Genomic DNA, 10,151 nt, shown 5'->3' on the forward strand with positions numbered 1-10,151 from the left:
ATTTTGTCATTTTGTTCTTGTATTTTCTTCCAAAATTCTTCTAAGGTTTTTTCTATTTTCTTTGGTCTGTCTCTCAATCCTTTGGAGATACTTAAATATAATTCTTTTGAATTCCTTATCAGAGAGTTCCAATGCTTCTTCTTCCTCAGTGATGTGTTCTGGGTCTGTATCCTGCTCCCTTGTTTCTCCCACTATATCTTTTTTCTTTGTGTGAACTGTGATGGTATGTTGTCTCTGAGACATAGTGGTATTGTATTAAGATCTCTGTTAACTGTTTGTGAAGAGCAGCCAAGGATGATTCAGGCCTTTTGTGGTGGTTTTTTTCATTGGCCCATTGGTGGAGAAGGAGGTGGTGGCTCTTGCTCAGTAAGTGAAGTTGCAGGAAGTTTGGGTGCAGTTGTAGCTGATGGGGACTGTTGCTGTCTCCCACTCAGTTAGACAAAAATTACAATTGAATAACAATCAAAAAACTAAAAGCACATGGACAAAAAATACACCATGTAATCACATAGAAACAATAACCAAAAAATGGGAGAAATGAAGAAAAAAAGAAGAAAACTTGCAATATCTGGGGATATGGCACTAAGAGAAAAAAGGTACAGAAGGAGAATAATGAAGAAAAATTGGGGAAAATGAAAAAAAAAAAAGGAATGGTGCCAACCATGAGAAAAAAAAAAGGGGTGGAGGAAGAATTTAAATTAATTTATTTTTTTTCCAGGAACAGGGAAAAGAAAAAAATGGTGTAAACTAGGACCTGGGAGGGGAAGAATAGTAAAAGAAGAAAAGTATTAATAATAATAGTAGCTTTAAAACAGACAAATAGAAGCAAACTAAACACCAGAAAAAGAAAATAAATAAAAAGAAAAAAATCGGCGGAGGACAGGGCAGGGCACCCAAGCTCCGTCCGAGCACACAGACTGGGATGGAGTTCCTGCAGGCCCAGAAGGTGGGTGGGAGTGGGGGTTGGCGGCACCTCCATTCACCAAGCGGGTGTGGGGTATAAGAGTAACAAGAGGAATGTCGCACCTTTCTGTCGTGCAGTTCTAGAGTGTCCTTGGGGTTACTGGAAAGCAGAACCTCTTCTTAAGACCCTGGAATCTCGGAGAGTGCTGTCTCTTTAAATATACAAAATGGTCAAGCCAACTGTAAACATTCAAAATGGCAGTGTCCTCTGGACAGGCAAAAGTCCACAGCTCAGCTGGTCTTCCTCATCACTGCTGGTTCCCCTTTTATTCCCCAGCCACGAGAGCAGTCCTCTGTGCAGTCTCTGGCTAGCAGGGCTGATTTTTAGGTTAATTCTTAGGTCCTACCACCACTCAGGAATCTCCAAGCTGTCTGTGCCATCAGGATCACTCAGGATCACTGCCAGACCTCAGCTCCGTATGTCTCCTTTTTTGGTATTTTCATGCACATTCTTCTGCTAGTTGAGGTTTAGCCCACTTCTATATCCTTCCCTTCAAGGCTCAGGGGTCCAGGACTATCTTCTGTGTCTGTGTTAACTGGTTTCTCTTTTCTTTGTTGAAGAGGGTCTGTGCAGACTTTCTGCCTATTCTGCCATCTTGGAATCAATCTCCGGGATCACCTTTCTTTGGAATAGGTACAAATATGGATCTTTTCCAGTCAGTTTACCAGGTAGCTGTCTTCCAAATCTCTTGGCATAACTGAGTGAGTGCCTCCAGTGGGGCATCTGTTATATGTTGAAACTAATGAGTATTCCATCCATTCCTGGAACCTTGTTTTCGCCAATTCCTTTAGTGCAGCTTCAACTTTTTCTTTCAGTGTCAATGGTTCTTGATAATATGCTACCTCCTGAAATGGATGAAGATTTACCAGTTATTTTTGGCACAGTGACTTTGTGTATTCCTTCCATCTTCTTTTGATGCTTCCTGCATCATTCAATATTTTGCCCACAGAATCTCTCAGTGTTGCAACTCATGGCTTAAATTTTTTCCTTAATTATTTCAGCTTGAGATATGCCAAGTGTGTTCTTCCCTTTTGGTTTTCTAACTCCAGGTCTTTGCACTTTTCATTATAGTGATTGGCTTTGTCTTCTTGAGCTGCTCTTTGAAATCTTCTGTTCAGCTCTTTATCTTGTCATTTCTTCCATTTGCTTTAGCTATTCTCCACTCAAGGGCAATTTCAGAGTCTCTTCTCTCATCCATTTTGATCTTCTCTTCTTTTTTTTATTGTTTTTATCTTTTTAATGACCTCTTGCTTTCTTCATGGATGATGTTCTTGATGTCATCCCAAAATTCTTCTGGTTTTTGGTCATTGGTGTTCAATGTATCAAATCTATTCTTTAGGTGGTCTCTAAATTCAGGAGGGATATATTCTTGATCATATTTTGACTCTTGTGGACTTGTTTTAATTGTCTTTAACTTCAAGTTGAACTTGCATATGAGCAGTTGATGGTCTATTCACAATCAGCTCCTGGCCTGATTTTGGCTGAACATATTGAGCTTCTTCACTGCCTCTTGCCACAGATGCAATCAATCTGATTTCTGTGTATTCCATTTGGCAAAGTCCATGTGCATAGCTGTCATTTTTGTTGTGGATAAAAGGTATTTGCAATGAATGAGTTGTTGGTCTTGCAAAATTCTGTCATGTGATTTCCAGCGTTATTTCTGTCACCAAGGCCAAATTTTCCAACTACCGGTGATTCTTCTTTTTTCCAACTTTTGCATTCCAGTCACCGGTGATAATTAACCCATCCCGATTGCATGTTCGGTCAATTTCAAACTGCAGAAGCTGATAATAATCTTCAATTTCCTCATCTTTGGCTTTAGTAGTTGGTGCATAAATTTGAATAGTTGTTGTACAAACTGGTCTTCCTTGTAGGTGGCGTATTGATATTATCCCATCACTGACAGCATTGTACTTCAGGACAGATTTTGAAAAATCCTTTGTGATGATGAACACCATGCCATTCCTTTTCAAAGTGTCATTCCTGGCATAGTAGACCACATGGCTCTCTCATTCAAAATGGCCCAAACCAGTCCATTTCAGCTCACTAATGCCTAGGATATCAATCTTTCTGCCCTCCATTTTATTTTTGAAAACTTCCAATATTCTTGGATTCATACTTTGTATATTCCATGTTCCAATTATTAATGGATGTTTTCAGCTGTTTCTCCTCAATTTGAGTTGTGCCACATCAGAAATGGACATTTCAAAAGCTTGACCTTATCCATATCACTAAGGCTGATTCTATTCTGTTGATGCAGCTCTTTCCCAGTCCTATTTTGAGAGGCTTCCAACCTAAGTGGCTTATTCTCCTGTACTGTATCAAATAATGTTTCCAGGCTATTCATAACATTGCACAGTAATATATCAGACAGTGTTTCTCTCCTATTCATAAGGTTTTCCCTGGCCTATTCTTTGAGAAGTGGATGGCCTCCTCCTTCTTCCTAGTCTTTTTTAGTCTGTAAGCTGTGTTGAAACCTGTGCACCATGTGCAACTCTGCTGGGTTTGAGACACAGGTAGCACAGCCTCAAGCCTCACAGCAACACACTACCACAATAGGACAAACTGACAGACAAGTTTGTCTCCCTTAGGTAATTGAAACCTCTCCACAACCACCGCTTTTACATGGATCCCTGTCTCTTTCCTGCTGCTTCGGGGCAACACCTGCATCCCTCGCCTTACCTGGATCCCTGCTGCTACTTCTTCACTCTGTCCTTATCCCCTCTCTCCCTTCATATAGTCTTCATATTGAAACTTAATTTATTATAATGGCATAAGTTGGTGAAATTTTAAAATTCACCAAGTTTAAGGGAGCCTGCTGGCACAATGGTTAAGCACTTAGCTACTAATCTAAAGGTTGGCATTTTGAACTCACCAGCAGCTCCATGGAAAAAATACTTTGAGATCTTGTTCTGTAAAGATTTCAGCCCATCAAACTGTATAGGGCAATTCTGCTCTGTTACATTGGGTTTCTTTGAGTAGGAATCCTTTTCTACATTCAAATGCAAAGCAAATAACATTCTTCTTTTAATCAGATGAAGAGTAGGTTACCACTAACTCATTTATCATATGTATGCAAGTCTGCTCTAACAAGGGATGCTAAACTTTGAAGGTAATCAATATGGATTCCCAGGCTCTCTGTAACCTCTGTTGTTAGATAGCAACCCGGATGATTGCCTCATGGTTTGGCTGAAGGCCATCAGAAAACCCTGAATATCTTACACTGATTCTTGTCTGATTGGTTAATTAGCTCCCTATACTGCATTGTTGTAATTGCCACCTCCACACAATTATAGATCTGGTTTCATCTATATATTACAAAGTAATTGATGTACTTACCAATGAGCGCTCACTCTTACTTTCAGTTGAAAAATTGAAAGAATGAAGTTGTTTTCTCAGCCACTGACTGTTATCCCTAAGAGATAGTGTTATGGATTAAATTGTGACCCAAAACATGTGTGTTGTAAATCCTAACCTCTATATGTGGTTATAATCCTATTCATGAATGAGTTTTATTTGTTATATTAAAGAGGCAATACTAGCATAAGTTGAGTCTTAAATCAATCTCTTTTGAGATACAAAAGATTAGATTAAGCAAGCAACAAGCCAAGTTGGGGGAAGACAGATGCTGTGTCACATGAAGATCACTAAGGAGTCAAGAATAGAAGGTGAAAAGAGACAATGACCTTCTCCTAGAGTAGACAGAATGAGAGACAGTATTGCTCTAGAGACAATACACTGAATTCTAGCCAGCATACACTTCTAGCCTCCTAACTGTTAGAAAATAAATTTCTGTTTGTTAAAGCCATCCATTTGTGGTATTTCCATTATAGCAGCACTAGGTAACTAAGACAGGTAATTCAGAACATTATTGATCCTTAGGTAAAGTTTAAGGGAGCCTGCTGGCACAATGGTTAAGCACTTAGCTACTAATCTAAATGTTGGCATTTTGAACCCACCAGCAGCTCCATGGAAAAAAATACTTTGAGATCTTGTTCTGTAAAGATTTCAGCCCATCAAACTGTATAGGGCAATTCTGCTCTGTTACATTGGGTTGCTTTGAGTTGGAATCCACTTAATAGCGTATAACAAAAACAACAACAGGTCATGTCTAATCCAAGACAAGAATTTAACTTACCTGAAATTTCATTTACTTTTCAAATTCTTTCAGACCATTGGAACTAGTAATAAAACTTATTCTTTCAACCTATTTGTATAGGTGAAAGTTGTTACTCAATGCTAGTTCTAAGCAAACACTAGTATGTCTCAATAGCCTATTTTTCACCAAGAATACTCATCACAAACAATATAATGTGGCGAACATTGAGTCAAAGGGTTCCATTAGATCAGTGGTGACTCTAATGGGTGAAGAGACAGAAAAGTTCAGATTGGATGATTACTTCATTAAGAGGAATGCAAGCATGAGCCATTGTCTACTCCTCTTGTGTTATTGAAGGTTAATCATTGTTGAGCCACTTGAAAACATCTGTCCAGCACAAGTCAACGATCATTCTCCCTACAAAGTTTTACTTTGTGTATAGCTATAGCTATTAATTCCAGGATCCTTTTTATCAGTAACTTATGCCTTAGAGCCATAGTAAATGGCACTCAAGGGCTGTTCCTCATCTATTATACTTTCTGTAAGTGCTCTAAGGTTATAGTTCCTGGTTCTAGCATCAAGGAAGGAGGGCACAAAAGTCTAGCACACTTGTTGTTTTGGCATGTCAAACGGTTAACATTGGCTGCTTTAGACATTGGATCTTATGCTCTACAAAATACTATTTCCAAGAGGTTTTATGATGTTGACATTAGTTTGCCATTATAGATAGAACAACTTATTTGAATAACAGACTAAGATTCAATAAGCATGACTTCTTATTCTCTAGTAATTATCCTACTCTCAAGAAAGTTCTTCCTTTTACATGTTATTTTCTATAAGCCTGAAAAATAATTTTATCAAAATACTCTCTGCCTAGGGTAAGAGAGAAGAATGTAGAAAAGGGGGAGCAGCAATGTGGCTTATGGCAACTATGCAACCTAATCCACTGGTCATGTCAATTCTGACTCATAACAACCCTATAAGACAGAGTAGAACTACCCTGTAGCATTTCCAAGGCTGTAAATTTTTACAGAAGCAGACTGCCTCATCTTTCTCCCAAGGAGCAGCTGGAGGATTCGAACAGCTGACCTTTTGGTTAAGAGCTAAATGTTTTAACCCCTGCACCACCAGAGCTCCTTCAACTATGCAGAGAAATCTCTAAATAAATGTTGCCTATTACTGTTCTTCTTAGTATTGGTGATACTTTTACATATAAGAAGAAAGAGGAGACAATATAGGTAAGAAAAAAATGTTTATTTCAAAACAAAAGACTTTTAGACTAGTAGAAAAACAAAAGGAGGAATTAATGTCCACAACATCAGAAACTACTGCTAATGAATTAACTGTAGGATTCACAAATAAGAAAGTTCTGTGCTATTCATAAAGGAGATCTGGTGGAATAGTGGGTAAAACATTTGGCTGCTAAGCATAAGGTCAGCAGTTCAAATTCACCAGCTGTTCTGTGGGAAGAATATGAGACAATCTCATATTACTTATATTACTTCTGTAAAGATTTACAGACTTGAAAACCCAGTGGGGGTCGCTATAAGTCAGAATCAACTCTATGGCAGTGGGTGGTGTTACTCATGCTCAGATTCTTGATTTTTCAGACTGTGTCCCCTCAAATTATTAAACAGTGGGGAATCCATAGAAAGAATATACTTTGTAAGGATATTTTATGGGGCACAGCTGGTGTCATGGTTAGTGTGAAAGTACTTGGAATGGCTTGTTTTGTTAGTAAGCTAGGAGTTGTTGATGAATAAAGTGAGAATCTAGGACTATATAGAACAGCATGGGTTGCCCTCTTGGCATGTATGGTTAGTTTGTAGATTCAAATTTTTTTTTTTTTTATTTGCTTAATCTCTAAAATATTTGTCTCTATTTTGCTGTGTTGACACCAGAGAACCATAGCTTCAGGAAGTTGAAGTCATAGTAATCGTCACAATCGTAATTAAGGCCAGACTTTGCATTTTCTTTTAAGAACTAGATATATAGCCACTTGTTTTCATCAGAATAGGATAGACAAAGGGAAGATAAACATAATTTATTCTGCTACCTGGTTTTTAGAAAGGTAGCTTGGTAAGACGTGTATAATTCTGAATAAGTATTGGGATGGGGAAAAGTATATAATGGCTCCTTTATTTCTAAGAATTAAACAATTTATCTCATAGCTACATCAAATAGTGAAAATTATAGAATTTAAAAATAACAGGGACTTCAAAATCATATGTTCAGACTCATTCATTTTATAGATTCAATTTTACATTCATTCATTTGGCAATGACTTACTCAATATATCTTATACCAAGCATTCAGTTAGGAAACAAATAGAAAGAACCTCAAAAGTAATCACAGTTCTTTCTGAATTAAACGGCCTGGCACAACAGTACTGAGATTCATTGCAAAGCAAATTTCTTTTAGGTGAGGCCTCTGTCAGAACCTAATGGAAGGTTGACGTTCATATTTCTAGTGACAAAGGTACATGGAAACTTGTACTAAAATAGGGTTGTCTTTACCAACCATCAGCAAACACACCCAGCTGTTTCCCCCACTAACTTACAGGTCATAGAATGCCACATATTTACCTCTCCTCAGTATACATTAGCTTTTTATTGGTTGTCAAGCTACTGTCTGGGTGGCCTACCTTGACAAACTAAAGACTACTTCTAAACTCAGAGAACTATCCTCAAAGAAATGGTTCTGCTATTTACTTCCTTTGCTATGTTGAAAAAGTCACCAACCCTTTTGTGGCTCACTTTCCTATTTGTAAGCGTGATAATTATGTTTGTCTTGGGATGACCTCTGAATGCATAATGAGACCATGATTTATTTGGCAGATTCTTATTAATGCTTACTTACTCTTGGTCAGAATTGGAACTTCTCCCTTGGAGACTCTTACATCTAGATATCAAAGCACACCAATGATATAATTATCTGAGGAGCTAGATTTTTGAGGCTACTTTCAGAATTTGGTAACTTGTATGCTTGAAATTTCTAATTTGTTTCCCATTGAAGCACAGAAAGTTCTTGCCTGCACTTTGCTGAGAAGTTGTGTATTATTAGTTAGCTATTGTTGTGTTACAAATTATCACACAACCAAGTGGCTTAAAACAACAACTATGAATTATTTCTCATGAATCTATAAGGTGGTTGGGTAGTTCTGCTGATCTGAGCATTGCTCAGTTGATCATATTTGAACTCTCTAGTGCATTTTATCAGCTTCTGGATTGGATGGGATTCATTTAATCTAGCAAGGCCATGGCTGGGATGACTGGAACCATGATGGTTTAGTCTCCTTCAAACGTCTCTCATAAACCTCTCAAAGGCTAGCTTAAAATGTTCTAATGTCATGACAGAGGTGCTAAGAGTGAACAAGACTTACTGTGCAGGAAGGTGAGCAGAAATGTCCATGGGCTTTTCAAGCTGCTGCTTTTGTCACATTTATTCACCTTCACTGAACAGAACCAGTCACTCAACGAGTGCAGTGACAGAATAGAGGAAACTACAGAGTTAGAGGGCATAGATTCAGACAAACCATTAATTGATGTCATTAGTTCAGTCAATCTACCACTTTCTATTTTTGCATAAGTAGAGGTTTTGATCTGTTGGAATCTTAGCTTGCCCTTCAGATTTGTTTTCTAAGCATACATAGAAGGCACTCAATAAATAGCCACTGCTAATATCTGTCCTGTGCCATAGTGCTTAGTTTACTCAAGAATATATTATTTCCCTGCCATCTCAGCACAAAGATCTTGGGTCCTGACTTGTTTCTAATTCTAAATTGTAACCTGTTACTTCCTTAATAAACCCCATAATTTTATGTGGGGGGGCAGAAGATATTATTTCTTTTTTTTTATGCTACTTTTTTTTTTTAAATAAAGCAGGGTGTAACAGAAATACAACAGCAGAGTCTAGCCAAAAGACATTTTTAAAAAGTAAATAATCAGTGCTCAAAAAGGTTGTTTTGTACTTTTTTTTTGTTTTTCATTTCACAAATAACTTTTTTGGTAAGAAAAAAGGGAAACAATAATAAATAATAATAATAATTTTTCCATAGAGAAATTGATCATTATTAATATTTGGCAAAATTCCAAGATAGTTTTCCAGACCTGTGTATGTATATAAATATTTAAAGAGTATCTTTTCCTGAAATTTGTGATCCTATTGCTAAATTTCCTCCTAGAAACTAGGTATTTTCCACTACATGGTAGAGAAGATCATTTTTTCTCCAACCTGTCAACCCTAAGTATTATCACCTATGAATATATTTTTGTTAATTATAGTATTTTGTTGGATACATGATAAAATATTATGCATTACTCATTATTTATCTTTTATTTTTTTGTAGGATATTTTATGACAATAAATCAAATTTTATCAATATTTTTTTTAGTGGTGTCCTTTCATGGGTCTTAGCAAGTCCCATATGTAAAGGATACTCTACTTTCCAGAATGTTTAAAATTGCCAATATTTTCCTCTTATCTGATAGTACTTTCTTTGAGTTATAGGATATATTAGTTATAGAAAGAATAAATAAATACCTCACTAAACTATTTCTAGAGACAAGGATGAATAGTTACAATTGTTTTCCACATACAGTTACAATGCAATATATTTAAAAAGAATGTTATCTCACCAAGTGGAGACTTGTATTCAGACTAGTTTATTTTAGAGCAGATGTGCTTTTAAAGAATACTTCCACCCAAAAAGGCCAAAACACTTAGTGCTCTCTTAAATCTTTAGCCTTCTTGAACCATCTTTGTCTTTTCTCAATGTTATGGATTGAATTATATCCCAAAAAATATGTTTTGTAAATCTTAACTCCTGTAATAGTTACAATCCATTTGAAAATGTGTTTTCTTTATCATGTTAATGAGACAGTAGGGTATGTCTAAGTCAATCTCTTTTGACATAAATCCAAACCAAACATGTTGTTCCTGAGTTGATGCTAACTCATAGCAACCCTATAGGACAGAGTATAACCACCGCCTAGGATTTCCAAGGCTGTAGGAGCTCTGGTAGCATAGTGGCTAAGGTACTTGACTGCTAATCAGAAAGCTGGCGGTTCAAACCCACCAGCCACTCCT

The sequence above is a fragment of the Orycteropus afer genome, unplaced genomic scaffold, assembly GCF_000298275.1.
Source record: "Orycteropus afer afer isolate SDZICR_OR568_19922 unplaced genomic scaffold, OryAfe1.0 scaffold00028, whole genome shotgun sequence".
In the NCBI taxonomy this organism is placed as follows: domain Eukaryota; kingdom Metazoa; phylum Chordata; class Mammalia; order Tubulidentata; family Orycteropodidae; genus Orycteropus; species Orycteropus afer.